A 15,134-nucleotide genomic window follows, 5' to 3' on the forward strand; every position below is an offset into this window, starting at 1 on the left:
TATATATTTAAATTATTTCAACGTAAAATTTTAATGATCCTAGAGAAAGCAAATCTCGATGATTTTTCATATTTAGGGAGTTTAAAAAATTAAAAAGAAAAATCTACTGATGATATTTTTTATAAATTTATTGAGTCTGAAAAAAGAATAAAAGTATGTTGATGCCGAAAAATCATGTTTCATTATTTAACTTGTGATATGCACACACTTAGACAACCAAAAAAAATCATATATGCCCAAAAATATACTAAAAATTGAATAAAATTTAGGTGCACTAAGGAAAATTAGACAAAATGATAAAGTTAAATTTAAAAATGTTTTCATTCCTTTAAAAAAGAGAAAAATTCATTTTATTTTACCATTTTGATATTACTAACCTCTAAGGTGAAAATACGCCCATTTGTAGTTTGATTTTTAGGTAGCAATTTTGGGCATCCTAATGGACCAATTTTTATCTTGTTGCTTCCAAGTAATTGCTCTCGATCCCATCTCTAATTTGATGTCACTATTTTTACATTTCTTAATGATTTTAACTAGTTTCAAACCTTTATTTAGGGAGAAAACATGCTTTCCAGGTGTCATACCCTACCCATATTGGGAGTTGTGACACTTTTATTGTCGTCACATGTCTTGAACATGAAAGATACAACACTGCTGCACTATTAGTAACTAAATAAGTGATACAATTGCAAGTTGAAAATGGTTTTTAGTTTTTGAGCATAATAAATAAAAATTCTTCATGTTGGATGGCTAATAAGTTTTCTCCTTGATGTTTACAGGTTATTTGATCATCAAGATGTTAGAGTGTAGAGAAAGAGAGAATGAAGTATAATAATTGATAATAGCCAATGATCCAAAAATATTGTTTGCCCTTCTTGAATGTGGTTTAGTGGATTTTTTCTTCATTCTAAGCATGAGAGCTCAAATAGAGTTGTTGGAACATTTTAGTGAGGATGTTGGATGTAAATGTTTTTTTTTCGAGGTTGTGTCCATATCCTTAATATTGATGTGGAGGATATATCTGTTTTAACTAGGCTCTCAAGAAGAGGAGCCTGAGTTTCACTAGTCGGTTTAAGAGGAGGTAGTGAAAGGTAGTCCCACTAAGATGGGTAGCTATCTTAAAAACAAATAGATTAAAGTTACTTGTGTTTTCCTTTATGAGAGATAGATGATAGAGAAGCAGAGAGCACCAACCTCGATCTTTCGCTAGTCTCCTTGCTTGTTTCTGCTATAGACATTTTTGGGCACTGCAACCCCAATCATACATGTCCATAAACCAAGGGCTTCTAAGTCCATAAAAGTGTTGCTTCACACCCTAAAGGAACAAGGTCAGCTGATTACATCATCTCCCAGAAGTTCTCCACAAAAAACTACTCAGAACTGGTCAAAGCTGGACCATACAGACTGCCCAGTGTAGAGGGTGCGATGCATCTCACCTGCTCAGTGAAAAGGGTGCGATTCATTCTAGAAAGCCCTTCTGTAGGGTGCGATGGGTGAGAGTAGACAAATGATAGAGACAGTTTGCAAGGTGGATCATCATGGAATCTTCCAGAAACTTCTCTTGTGACACTTGCCTCTCTGAATTCGCCCAGGGATGAGTAAGAGATCATCAATATCCAAGTGGAATCAAGAATTATCAGAGAGAGGACACTAATCAAAATCCCAGAAGTTGACTCACCCTCCTGCAATCATCTATATATGGATCCCTCATCCCAGAGATCCGGAGGCTGGAATTTTGTATCTTGTAAGGAAGTGCTGTTGGTTTCTTGGTGGAATATCATAGTGTTGGGTGATCTAAGCTTTTCATGAGGTGAAAAAGGGCTTTTATGCTGAGAGGATGACGCTGGGTTAGAACAATTGGTTGTAATCCTCTTTGCTATTCTTGATATTAATAAAGTTATTCAAGTTTTCCTCCAAATTCTTGTATGTTCGATGATATATGCATTTTTGTGGTCAATATATATCTGGTCCTATATTGTTTATGATTGCAGATCTCTGTTCTTCGATTGTATTATGCTGCTTTGATCCCACAGGTGCTCTTTGAAGCTGGGTAGACAAAGGAAAAGCAGAAAGGATCTGTCAGAAGGGAGAGGAACCAAGCAAGGAACCAAGTGCAAGACTGAGATTGGTGCCCTTTTTTCCCCTCTTATCTATTTCTCATAAAGGAAAGTGAAAGTAGTTTTATTTTGTTCGTTTCTAAGATAGCTACCAGTCTTAGTGGGACTAGCAGCTCCGAGTGGACACTAGATTTCCCGATAACAAAATGGCGACTCCACTGGGGAGCGAATAGATTGTTTGCTTGTCTATATTTATTTGTTTTATAAACTTATAGATAGAGCCTGAAGTCAAGCCAGCTAGCCTTCGAACTGCATTTGCTATGCAAGTGCAAAGTAGATCAATGCTGCTTCAGTCTATCTCCGAGTTTTGTTTTTAAACTGAACAATCGATTTCCAAACATTCTAATTGCCCTAGTGGTGGCTCTAGTAACCTCATTAGATCAACCCCTGTGATTTATATTTATTGAACATCACTTTCTCGGCCTAAATCCCTGAACTAAGCTGCAAACTGTGACCAAAGACCAAGTAAAAGTCTCGCACTGGTACCATCGCACCCTCTCTTCAAGGAAGTTTGTATGCATCACACCTCCTATGTGTAGTAGGTGGGATGCATACTGGTTTCCCTATGTAACAGGTGTGATGGTCAGAAAAGGCTAATTTTCCCTTCAGACTTTGGTTTTTCTTCACTCTCTTCAGCTCTATTCAAGAGTTTTGTTGTCTGTGATCAGTATGCCACTATGGAAACCCCCTTCCTTTCCATCATTCCACCTCCATTGTGCAAAGAACTGTGAATGTTTTTATGTATTGTGCGCCATTTTTAGTTCTCTTTTACAAAGAATTAGAGTAATTGAACTGTCGTTTCTTGATTTGGAAGTGTCGCAAGTGTCGTTTTCAGTCATAGAAGAGAATCCTATTCTTCTTGATGGTCGATTATACTGTTAATCTTGTATTTGATTTGAATTAGTAGTTTTTCGAGTGTCGAAAGCAATTTTCAATTCGAAATCGCAAAGTGTCGTCATTATCTTCCTTTTGTATTTTGAAGAAAAATTGTTAGTAGTGTGACTTTGAAAAGATAATTCAAATTTGTACTTAGTATTCTTCTTGTCATTCACACATTAAGAAGGTTGAAAACAAATACATGCATGTGCATTTGCATTTAGAATGCTTGTTGGTTTGATTTAGGACAGTGCATCTAGTGTGTGCTCTATGCTCTATGTTGAAGGAATCTCATTTCTCTTTCCTTAGTAGCTAGGATTTTCATTGCAAAAAGAATATTAAACAATCGTTTATCATCTTAGATTGCATTTTAGCAATTGTATATCTGCATCACGCAGTGAACCTGAAAGGAAAATTTCTTAAGAAAGATCAACTGTAAAATAAATTCAATGAACATAAAACCTCTTTGGAACCTAACGCACAACATTTAGAAGTCTAGGCTAGAGACGTATTCCAGTGTCGTAAAGCCTGGTAACTATCGCTTTCATTACTGGTTGGGTGATTCCTCCTCTTTGAGATGATAAGTGCCAGTACAAACTTGTGCTCCCATGTACCATCGAGTATATATTGGGAGACCAAAATAGGCTATATCCTTTATCCATAGGAAGTCGTGTTTGCCGCCCTATCGATTGCAATGCACTGAACACAGCATTTGGGAAGATTGACTGCCATACCGTAAAAAGTATTCTACAGTTTTGGATTGGTTTAGTAATCCCTCTGTCTAGATTTCCAGAGTAGTCTATTTCGTTCCTTTTCAGACTCCTTAAAGGAAAAGGTCCATCTGAGCACTTGTCACTTCAGGCTCATTAAAAATCGAAGGTGACTAGAGTCATCTTTTGTTTTTTCTCGACTCTTAAAAATTGAAAAAACAAGTTGTGTCAAAGCGTCTAAAATTTATTTTAATCGGAATAATATCACCATTCCCGCATTGGTCTTAGGTTGAGAAAAATGGAGTCCACCAACCAAGGATTTCCCCTTGGAGGAAATCCTAGTCCTTTCTCCTCTTGGGGAGATGTTGGTGCACCTCATATGGCCACATTGTCACTTCCAGGATTGACGATTGGCTTGCTAATATGGCTCTTCTCGACCTCCTTCGTTTAGAACACTGTGATTCTTGAACAATCGAGTCAGAGACTAGATGATACTAAAGTTACCCCCCAACCTTATACTTATCTGATTCTCCCTCTCCTCCTTCCTCCTCACTTGATGAAGCTGGTAAAGCAAAAAATGAAGTAACTAAGAAGGAGAAGAAGGGGAAGGAGAAGAAAGAGAAGAAGAAGAAGGAGCCAAAGGCAAAAAGGAGTAACCAGGCATCGTCTAGTGAAAATCTGCACACTGCACCGTCCAAGCCTAAATCTCCATGTGTCATTTGCAAAGGAGACCACTATCATCGAGATTGTCCTTGCATCCCTTGGATCTTAAGGGACTAGTCTCCTCGTTTTCACAATCCGGTGCCATCAACCTCTGAAGATCATGTTGAAAGTACACCATCAACTAGTGAAAGTGAAGCATTTGTATAGAAAAGGAAATGTAAATTTCCTTGTAAACTGTGTGAAGGCGATCACGTTGTCCACCATTGTCCCTTCTTAGACGAAGCTAAAAGAGTCTTGGATAACCGTCCTGTTTCACCGCTACAGCTTCCTCCTGGATACAAGAAACTCTTGCCGAGTCCATCACTAGTTGAAAATACGACTGACATTATGGTCAGTTGAAGCATCTATCATTGAAGATAAACCCGCTGAGTCCATACCAGACGAAAGTCAAAAGGTTGAGGTGGCAGTCGACCCAGTCTTGTCTTCGGAAGGTCGATCTTCAGATGATACAATCACTAAACAGAATGAGAACGACACCATTCAATTTCTTTTCGTAAACACAGACTTTGATGAACATGGGGGAAATCTACCCGTTCCTTTACCGCAGGAAGGAAGTTCGTCAGAGTCATATCCGGCCGTCTATTCGGTCCCACCTCCAAGCAACCTAGTAGTTTCCTTTGATTGGAATCTACTAGGCAGACCCCGTTTGCCAGCTAATGTACCATTCTAAATCATTGTACAATCTTACAAAATGATCATGGTCAGTACCATCATAGATGAACGGGCTTCTTTGAGTATCCTTTCCTCAACTTCTTGGGAAGCGCTTGGTTCACCATCGCTTCTGCCTGAGATGAGAAATCTGACAGGCTTCGAAAAAGGAACCAGTCCACCATTAAGGATCCTTCCCAATGTGCCCATAACGTTGAGAAGGAAAACTGTTTATATAAACGTAATGGTAGTCCAAGGACCTCTAGATTATAATCTACTCCTTGGGCGCGACTATATTTATAGCATGGGAGCCATTGTCTCCTCACTCTTTAGAGTAATGTGTTTTCCGCATGAAGGCCGAGTGGTCTAGCTCGTAGACCAGCTTTCGTTCCCCGGCTCACACATAGCTAATAGTCAAATGCCATCCCTAAATGGTCTTTTCACGCAAGGAATGTCCCATCAATCTTCGGTCCGTCCACCTAAAGAGCGCGAGTAATTTGGGAGGACATGACTGAAACCTAGGGGGCATGCACCCTGGTTTGTTTTGGTAGGAAAACCTTAGGTATAGGGTAAGTTTTCGCGAAGGATTTAAGACTGGTCTGACCACTATCTATATAGGAAGAGAGAGTTAGACCGGGATAAGATTATTTCGTCAAGGTTAGGTGATTGGAGCCTTTGTCTAGATGGAGTAAGCTAAGGAAGTGTTTATGTCTGCTATGCGGATGGAAACTATCTTGTGAACATGAGAACTTCTAAATGGTAACCTGGAAACCTTACTTCACTATACCTGGGGGCATGCAAACCTTTTTTCCTGAAAGAAAAGAGCGACCATTTATTTTCTTAGTTTGTAGTTTCTCAACCCTTTAAACTAGTAGGATTGGTCGTTCCTAGCTTGCATAATGAAAGGATCTGGAGCAAAGTTTCGAATGGTGCAAGCTCCCTAAAAATTGAACCTATCAATGAGACATCCTTATTATATGACTGGCACGAGCAGTTTTTATGCGAAGTTCAAGCTCGTTAAAAATTAAACCTTAGCAATGAGCAAATGTTTCCCCCAGAGTTTAAGCTCATTAAAAAATGAACCAATCCTCGGTAAATAACCATTGTGAATGCATTATCATCAGCTTTTGAGCGCTAGTCGTGTTCTTACCATCACCTCCACTCTGTTTTAGCTGGTAATTCACCTCCATTTGATTGTTTACCCCTTTTGAGGAATAGCTGCAAAGAGTGATCTTGTTAGCCATCCTTGTGACACTGCCATGATTGGAAAATTCCAAACCTTACCTGGAATCAGCTGCTACCTGAAATTATCACTCGTTCCTCAAAAGACGAGTCTCCTTTAAGCTCTTTTCATCTAACTCATAAAATATGAAAAGATTGCTGAGCAATTAGCCTCTCCAACTCGTTAAAGCTACAGGGAGTGCTAACCCTCCTCTAGATTTTAATCTTTTTTGACCTAAGGGATTATTACACAAAAGGATTGAGTGCTTGTTTTGTTCGACTCGTTAAAATTATCGAAAATTCATCCCTTTTGTATTATTTTATACTTTTTCAGACTTAAGCGATTATATGACGAAAAAGGATTATTGGAGTTTCCTTTATGTCCCTTTCAAATTCTCTAAAATTGAAAAGGATTGAGTTATCTTTGTCGTTAAACTCGTTGAAACCAATAGTGACAAACGTGTCCATATAGACAAGAATGAGTTTCACTGTCGCTAGGCTCATTAAAACATAGCGATGGGTTTGCCCGAAGGGCAAATTATAGAACAAGCATATGTTATCCTCCTCAAGCTTGATAAAAATAAAGAGGTACTGGTCAACGATGACTGGGGAAAAATTGGGAAGAAAACTTGAAGAAACTTTATTGGTAGCAAGTTTCTCTTGAACATGACACTTTCACTCCACATCCGAGTTGGGTTGGGTTATTCCGTTCACTGGTCATATCACCATTGGTCCATCGCACCATCCATATTTGGGGTTAACTTTACCAATCCATGTCAGTGTCACTGATATGTTCAAGAGAAGTTGCTCAGAGAATTCACCTGTGTCTCATCCGCTGCAATACATTCACGCTCCATTCTTTCATGACTACCACCCTGAACCCTATATCATCAGATCGTTTTCACCTCCAAAAATCATTTACTTCGTTCCGTGTCGTAGATGTGGGATTCATTAAGTCCTTCCTATGACGGGTCACTTCTTGTCGACATTAGCTCCTTATCCAAGAAGTCGACTTAGGAACAACCCTTTCAGTACTTTGAAGCTTGCATGCCTCAATGGCAAGTTTCTCACTTCTAGTGACAGGTTTACATCAATGTCCTTCAACTGAAAGACTTTGTGTGGTGTTCAATGCCAAGTCCCTTTTTCACATCACGCGAATTGTATTGTAGTACCTTGAGGGTCATCATCATTATCGGTGATTCCTCTCGTGCCTGTTAATAGCTTGCATCATTGGCTGGTAATCAGGCGATGTCTTTCCATGTTTGACTCCTGAACATCTTTCACATGGATCAAATTGTACTCTGAGTGAAGATTGGACGAGTTTGAAGACCCCGGATCTAGTTTCATCCATACGGGCTGCGATATATTCAGGAAAATAAAGACATCAAATGTACATCATTGCTGCACAGATGATCATCCGAATCAAAGGATGATGGTTCTATCAGAATCATCAATCTACCACACAGACAGTTGTTTGTCTTATGTACATGAAAATGAATTTATAAAGCTGAGCATGGGAATGCTCGCCTCAAATAGATCATGAAAAATATTATGAAGATAATGTATTGTATTGTATCTTATTACAGGTCGACTTCCAGCTCGAAAAAAAATTTTGATCGTCATGATAAAGCATTTCACCCGACATCAAAAGATTAACAACCTCATGCTTTAGGGGGAAACTTTTATAGACATTTTTGGGCACTGCAACCCCCATCATACATGTCCATAAACCAAGGGATCCTAAGTCCCTAAAAGTGTTGCTTCACACCCTAAAGGAACAAGGTCATCTAATTACATCATCTCCTAGAAGTTCTCCACAGAAAACTGCTCAGAACTAGTCAAAGCTGGACCATACAAACTGCCCAGTGCAGAGGGTGCGATGCATCTCACCTGCTCAGTGAAAAGGGTGCGATGCATAATGGAAAGCCCTTCTGTAGGGTGTGATGGGCGAGAGTAGAAAAATGGCAAAGATAGTTTGCAAGGTGGATCGTCATGGAATCTTCCAGAAACTTCTTCTGTGACACTTGCCTCTCTGAATTCACCCAGGGATGAGTAAGAGATCATCAATCTCCAAGTGGAATCAAGAACTATCAGAGAGAGGACACTAATTAAAATCCCAGAAGTTGACTCACCCCCCTGCAATCATCTATATATGGATCCCTCATCCCAGAGATCTGGAGGCTGGAATTTTGTATATTGTAAGGAAGTGTTGTTGGTTTCTTGGTGGAATATCATAGTGTTGGGTGATCTAAACTTTTCATGAGTTGAAGAAGGGCTTTCATGCTGAGGGGATGATGCTGGGTCAGAACAATTGGTTGTAATCCTCTTTTCTATTCTTGAGATTAATAAAGCTATTCAATATTTCCTCCACATTCTTGTATGTTTGATGATATATGCATTCTTGTGGTCAATATATATCTGGTCCTATATTGTTTGTGATTGTAGATCTCTGTTCTTCGATAGTATTGTGCTGCTTTGATCCCACAAGTGCTCTTTGAAGCTGGGTAGACAAAGGAAAAGCGGCAAGGATCTGTCAGAAGGGAGAGGAACCAAGCAAGGAACCAAGCGCAAGACTAAGGTTGGTGCCCTTTGTTCCCCTCTTATCTACTTCTCATAAAGGAAAGCGAAAGTAGTTTTAGTTTGTTTGTTTCTAAGATAGCTACCAGTCTTAGTGGGACTAGCAGCTCCGAGTGGACACTAGATTTCCTGATAACAGTTTCCTCTCTCATTTGATAGAGCTTTTGCCACTCGTTCCTCGCATGAACTGCTTGAAAGAACACCTGTAGAGCCAAGGTAGAAAAATACCATCAAAGCATAGAGATCTATAACCATAAATAATGTAGGATCAGATGTACATTAACCATATAAATGCATACACAAACAAGATTCAGAGATATACAAGCATATGGAGGTAAACTCAAATAGCTTTATTGATAGAATTAGTAGAAGAGAGGATTACAACTAGGTTGTCTGATCCAGCATTATCCTCCCAGCATGAAAGCCCTCTTCACCTCATACAAAGCAAGATCACCAAACAATGTCTTCAAAGAGAAACCAACAACACTTCCTTGCAAATTACAAAATTCCAGCCTCTGGATCTCTTGGATGAGGGATCCATATATAGATGTTTATAGGACAGTGAGTTAGCTTCTGGGATTTTGATTAGTGTCATTTCACTTATAGTTCTTGGTTCCACTTGGAGATTTCAGATCTCTTACTCATCCCTGGGTGAATTTAGAGAGGTAAGTGTCATATGAACATTTTCTAGAAGATTCTCCGGGTTTCCACCTAGCACACTGCTTCTGCCATTTGTCTACTCTCACTCATCGCACCCTATAGAAGGGCTTTCGAGTATGCATTGCAGCCCCCATGTAATAGGTGAGGTGCATCGCACCCTATGCATGGAGCAGTCTGTATGGTCCTGTTTTGACTAGTTCTGAGTAGTTTTTCATGGATAACTTCTGGGAGATGATGTAATCAGCTGACCTTGTTCCTTTAGGGTATGAAACAACACTTTTAGGGGTTTAGAAGCCCTTAGTTTATGGACATATGTGATTGGGGTTGCAGTTCCCAATTATGTCTATAACACCTCATCATCAATCTAGACAATTGTTAGGACTTCCTCCACCCATTATGGAAGATCCACCAAGCTCCAGTGAACCGAATTCCCCATCTTCGGGGAATCAGTCTCCTAGATCTCACACAAAATCTATTTGGACAATTGATGATTCAAGTTTTCCTGAGGATTTCTTTACCGAAGGATTTCTTCCTCCCTTTAACCCTCCGCTAACAAATCCGTTGGACCCACTCTTGGTTCTCGTGGCACCAGTACTCCATGTTTCTTTAGTTGGAACATTTCCATCCATCCCATCGATGACTAATGGGTTGTGGAACTTTGTGGACATTTCTACCCCCCCACAACTTCCCCAGTCGACAGTCACCACCACACCGTTGATGGCAAACCTTGCTATCCCATTTGTCCCAGGTACAAACCCTAACATGACACCCTCCATGAATGGCACCCAACCTATGCCAAGTTCCACTCATTTAGTGTCAAACTATATACCTTCGACAAGTGCTACATACAACGCTCCTTATAACGCTCAATATAGCATGGTTAGTGGTGAGCTCCAGTATTGTAGCAATAATGCTACAACTCCTGGGGCTTCCTATCTCTAATTTTATCAACCCGGTAGTTCGTACAAACTTGGAAGCGATGGTGCTGTATGCACAAGTACTAACTCTTGTCGCAGCTGTCACTTGGTCAGCTGGCACAAGTCCACTAGGGCTCAAGCCAACTTCTATAGGCTCTCAGAAGAAGCTTGCTAAATGATGGACGAAAGCTAGCTCAAAGAAAACTAATCTACTTGGCAAAAATGAACTGAAAGCAAACCAAAGCATGGAAACCCTAGGAAACCCTAATTTGACTAGTCTAACCTCTATGATGCAAAGAATGTGAATGAAACTTCTACCAATGATGCCATTACTTCTAGCAAGTTGAAATGCATGAACCTAAGCTACTTGCATCTGAAAAGACATGTTTTTGTATTTTTTTCTTTAAGTGGATGGAGTGATTGTGATTTTGTTCTTATTAGGGTTTGGTTGTGCAGAGGTGGTGCGGAAGGAAGGAAAGCTTGGGAAAGGTTGGGGAGGCTAGGAGAGGTCCCCAGGGATCCTTAGCATCCGTCCATAGAGGTTCCTCACGTTCAGAGGCTCAGCAACCGAGTGAGTGGCCTCCTACAGGATGTCTGCAGGGGATTCTACAGGAAACTCAGGGAATCCTACAGGAAGTCTATGAATTTCTACAGGATGTCCTACCGTGGGTGTTTTGGGTGATGGTGAAGTGATGGAATGGTATGGGGGGATATGTAGGGTGGAGATGAAGCTGGTGATGGCTCAGGAGTGGAGAAATAGGATGGAGAACGAGTGTATGAAGTTGGTTGGTGGATGGAAGGCTAGAACAACGAAAGGTCAAGAGAATGAAGCTACGTGGGGAATGGAGGTGTTGGAAGGTAGATGGGCTAAACAGAGGTCAAGGATGTGGCTTTGGGCGTGGTCGAGATGAAGAAGAAGGAAATGGAATGGTAAGGAGCAGTGTAAATAAAACAAATTGCTTATGACTGTCACCAAAAACGAGAATTCATTAACCTATGCTACCTGTGCTATGAACTCAACGAACAGCAATGTAAATCGTGAAGAGAAGTGTGCATGAAGCTGTGATGAAGGCGTATGGTTCAAGAGTGAAGTGCATGGAAAGATCTATCATGAACTTGACTATGTTGCAGCATGCATAAAGTAAAGAACTGCATTTTTTTGGTGGTTGGTGTAGACTGCACTCCAATCTCCAAACAGAGATGGCAGTGGGATCTCTCTCAACCTTTTTCTTGGAGCTCCAATGAGTTATCAACCTCCTATTCTAACTAAACAACTGAAAGCAATTTAACCATGAATTAAACTCACTCAATCTCATAAAAACTAAATCAGCAGACTGTAATTTCGAATTGCATGTTAAAGCAAGGAAATAAAGTGCTGGAACAAAAAGGCAAATAACATTACAAAACAGAGGAGATCTATTGCTCTCAGGTTGGGCCCTAACCTGAGAGCTATAGCTCCCTTAAAAGCTCAGAACTAGATCCAAATCTGCTTGCCTTTATTCATATTCAAAAATCTAATGTCATGCCAAAACTGGCTTACACAAAAACAAACACCGAGCTTGTAACTCGTGCACAGCAATTACAATAGTAATCCCAAGGTTCAAAAAGCTCCTAACATAGGCTACGGCCTGCATATTTATACACAATGATGATCAGGCTGGCTTCCTTCATTCGTGGGGCTTGGCTGTCCAACTGAAGTCAAACTGCTGATCCTGTAGAACGTGTTGGCTGCCTTTGAGCTCGGTGGGGAGAGCTGTTGGAGCTCGGAGTTAAGGTGATAATTACGAGGGAAGTCATTTAAGGCCGTAGACAACCTCCCTATAAACCTGCAATGTCCTCTTTGCTGTCTCCTTGTCTCCATTTACGTGGTCTTTTGCTCTCTTTAATGCCAAAAACCTGAAATCACCATGTATTAGCCACACAAATATAATGCCTGCCCTTCTTCCTACAAACACACGAATATACTAAGAAATGAATGCATAAGTAGTAAAAGATGAATGGTTGAGCAAGTAAAGTAGGCCAAAATGAGCCCAAATTGTACCAAAAATTGGGGCTCATCATCACCCCCCAGCTAAACCATTTGCTCATCCTTGAGCAACCCTACTCCTGCTCCTTGTCCTTGGCCGAGGATTAGGGACTGGAACATGCTCTTCCTTTCCTGCTCTTGATGGCCCTGCCTTCTCTGCCCCTGGTGGTGACGAGGGTGGAACTTCTTCCCTCTTTCCCGTTTCTTTGAGCCGGGCTTCAGAAGGCGATTGGCCTATCTTCCGTGTCCAGGAGGTGACTTTCGGGCTTCCCTTCTCGGGGGTGGCTGGTGTTTTAGAGGGAGATTTCTCACTGGGTGAAGTAGGGACACTCCCTAAGGTGGTTTGGCTGCTGGGTGGAGGCTGTGACTTGTCCGTTTTCATTCTCTGACTTCTCCTGGCTTCGAAAGGTAGAGGGATCTCCCTCTCTCTCTTCTCCTTTGGCTTTGCAGGTGTGCTGAGGGCGGCCAGCGCAGCTGCTGCCTCCTTTTCGAGAATGCCAGCCTTCTCTTTCTTGCTTTCTACTCTCCCAGTGCTCCTTGTGGAAGGCCCCTTCCTTTCTGATTTCGGGCTTCCTGTAGAAGACCCTGCTTTATCCACTTTCGGCCCTCCTGTAGAAGACCCTTTCTTTACTAATTTTGGGCTTCCTGTAGAAGACCCGGTTTTGACCACTGCCGGGCTTCCTGTGGAAGACCCCTTCTCTGTTTTTGGGCTTCCTGTAGAAGCCTGCGTCTCTGTTTTTGGGCTTCCTGTAGAAGCCTGTTGCTGCTTCCCTGTAGGCGTTGTTCTTGGGCTTCCTGTAGAAGCCTGCTTCTGTTTTCCTGTAGGGACTGCTTTCGGGCTTCCTGTAGAAGCTGTTTTCGTGCTTCCTGTAGAAGCCTGTTTCTGCTTTCCTGTAGGGACAGGTGTCTTCACTTTGGCTTGTTTTGCTGCAGGGATTTTATCTTTTTGTTTGGTTGTGGGTGCTGATGAGGCACTTGGGCTGACGTGGACCTCTCCAGCTCTGTCCATTCTGCTCTGCAACCGTTTTTCCCTTGCTGACAAGATGGGGGAGTCAGCTTCCTCCTCAGCATCTTTTTCCTTTTGCTTCTTCTCCCGCTGTTGCTCCTGCACTGTAGTCGGGGTCCTTGGGCTGGTTTCCTTCTTTCCTTCGGCCACTGCTTCTTGTTCCTCACTGCTGGACGAACCCGTTTCTTCCATCAACATTTTTATGTCTCCCTCTCTTGTCAGATTCCTGAATGATTCCCATGAGAGGGGAACCTTATATGAGTGGAGCGCATCCTCCACAAGAAGCTTGATCAACCCATGGTGGGCTACCTGATCCGGTATGCCGTCCTTGAGCTTTGTAGCGCACTCAATCAAGGATTGTAGCAGGAAATAAGGAATGCTCAGTCTCTGCTCTACAGGAAGATCAATCCGGTGTCTTAGTTCAGTGAGCAGCCGAAAGTGATATGCATACACGATGCTATAACGACCTTCACAGGTTATATATTTCATGATTTGCAAGCTGACTTCGTTCCATGGTGGCAACAAACTTGTCCTTCGCACCCCATTTTTGTCCTCCGTGAATTCCTCCTCAGGTGGGAAGAACTCTTTCTTGGCCTGCTGGCTCAGCTTTCGTTCTTCTTTATCCCACGGCAGACCCAGTGGAAGTTCAGTGATTCTACTAATAGATTGCGGGGTGAGCTTGAGGCTTAGGCCCCTGAAATTCACTGTGGCCAGCGTCTTGGATTTCGGCCTCAGGGCCTGCAAGAATTCCTCGGCTACTTCATCATCGTAACCCTGCAGCTTATCACAAAATGATATCCATTGTGCTCGTGTGAAGAGCTCCACCACTTCCTGATTTCTCCTCAATTTGTCTGAATCAGTGGGTTCTCGTCTAATAAACCCACCCGGCATGATGGCACAGTTTTCTTAACCGGAGGTGGTGATGGTGGAAGAGAGTTTAGTTTCTGAGACAGAGTGTAGAATAATGCACATAACCCACAAAATTTTATGACACAGTCTAATTACTCAACATCCTGTAGAATGCAGTATAGGCACAACAGACAACAATTTCACCACTTTCCCTATGACCAGACGGTGAATGACAATTCTACCACCTTTAATAACCAGTTGCATGAAGAGTCCAGGGTTACCTCGTTAATTGGCCACCTTTTTACGTGAGGCACCCGCTTTCCTGTAGAAAACTGTGTTCCTGTAGGATGACAGCGTTCCTGTAGAATGCAGTGTTCCTGTAGAATGCAGCGCGCGATTTTTCGGGAGAGTCTGCAGTCGGTCTGCGCCTTGGGTGTGCTTCTCGACCGCTCTGATAGCCAAAGGCTCGGCGTATCACACTGCAGAAGGATCAGGATCGCCGCTCGAGTTCAAACTGGTGGTTGATACATGCATGAATGCAATCTAGCCGATTAGATTTTGAATTCGGCGGAACTCGTGGCGCGGGGGTGAGCTGTCCCCGCCGGACCGTTGGGTGACGTCATCCCCATCATTCAACTGTGCGTTCACTTGCTGCCGCATCAATTCCCGCGGATCTACCGCCGCCTTTTTCTGTTAGTCGTTCTTTCCCCGACGGGATTTCTCACGTGCATGCTGCCCATACGTTTTGTCCTGGCCGCCACTCACACATCCAACTAGACCATTCACTGACTGACGTGGCCGGCC

The sequence above is a fragment of the Pinus tabuliformis genome, chromosome 9, assembly GCF_031772625.1.
Source record: "Pinus tabuliformis cultivar Carrire ecotype Pingquan chromosome 9, CPIR1, whole genome shotgun sequence".
Lineage (NCBI taxonomy): Eukaryota > Viridiplantae > Streptophyta > Pinopsida > Pinales > Pinaceae > Pinus > Pinus tabuliformis.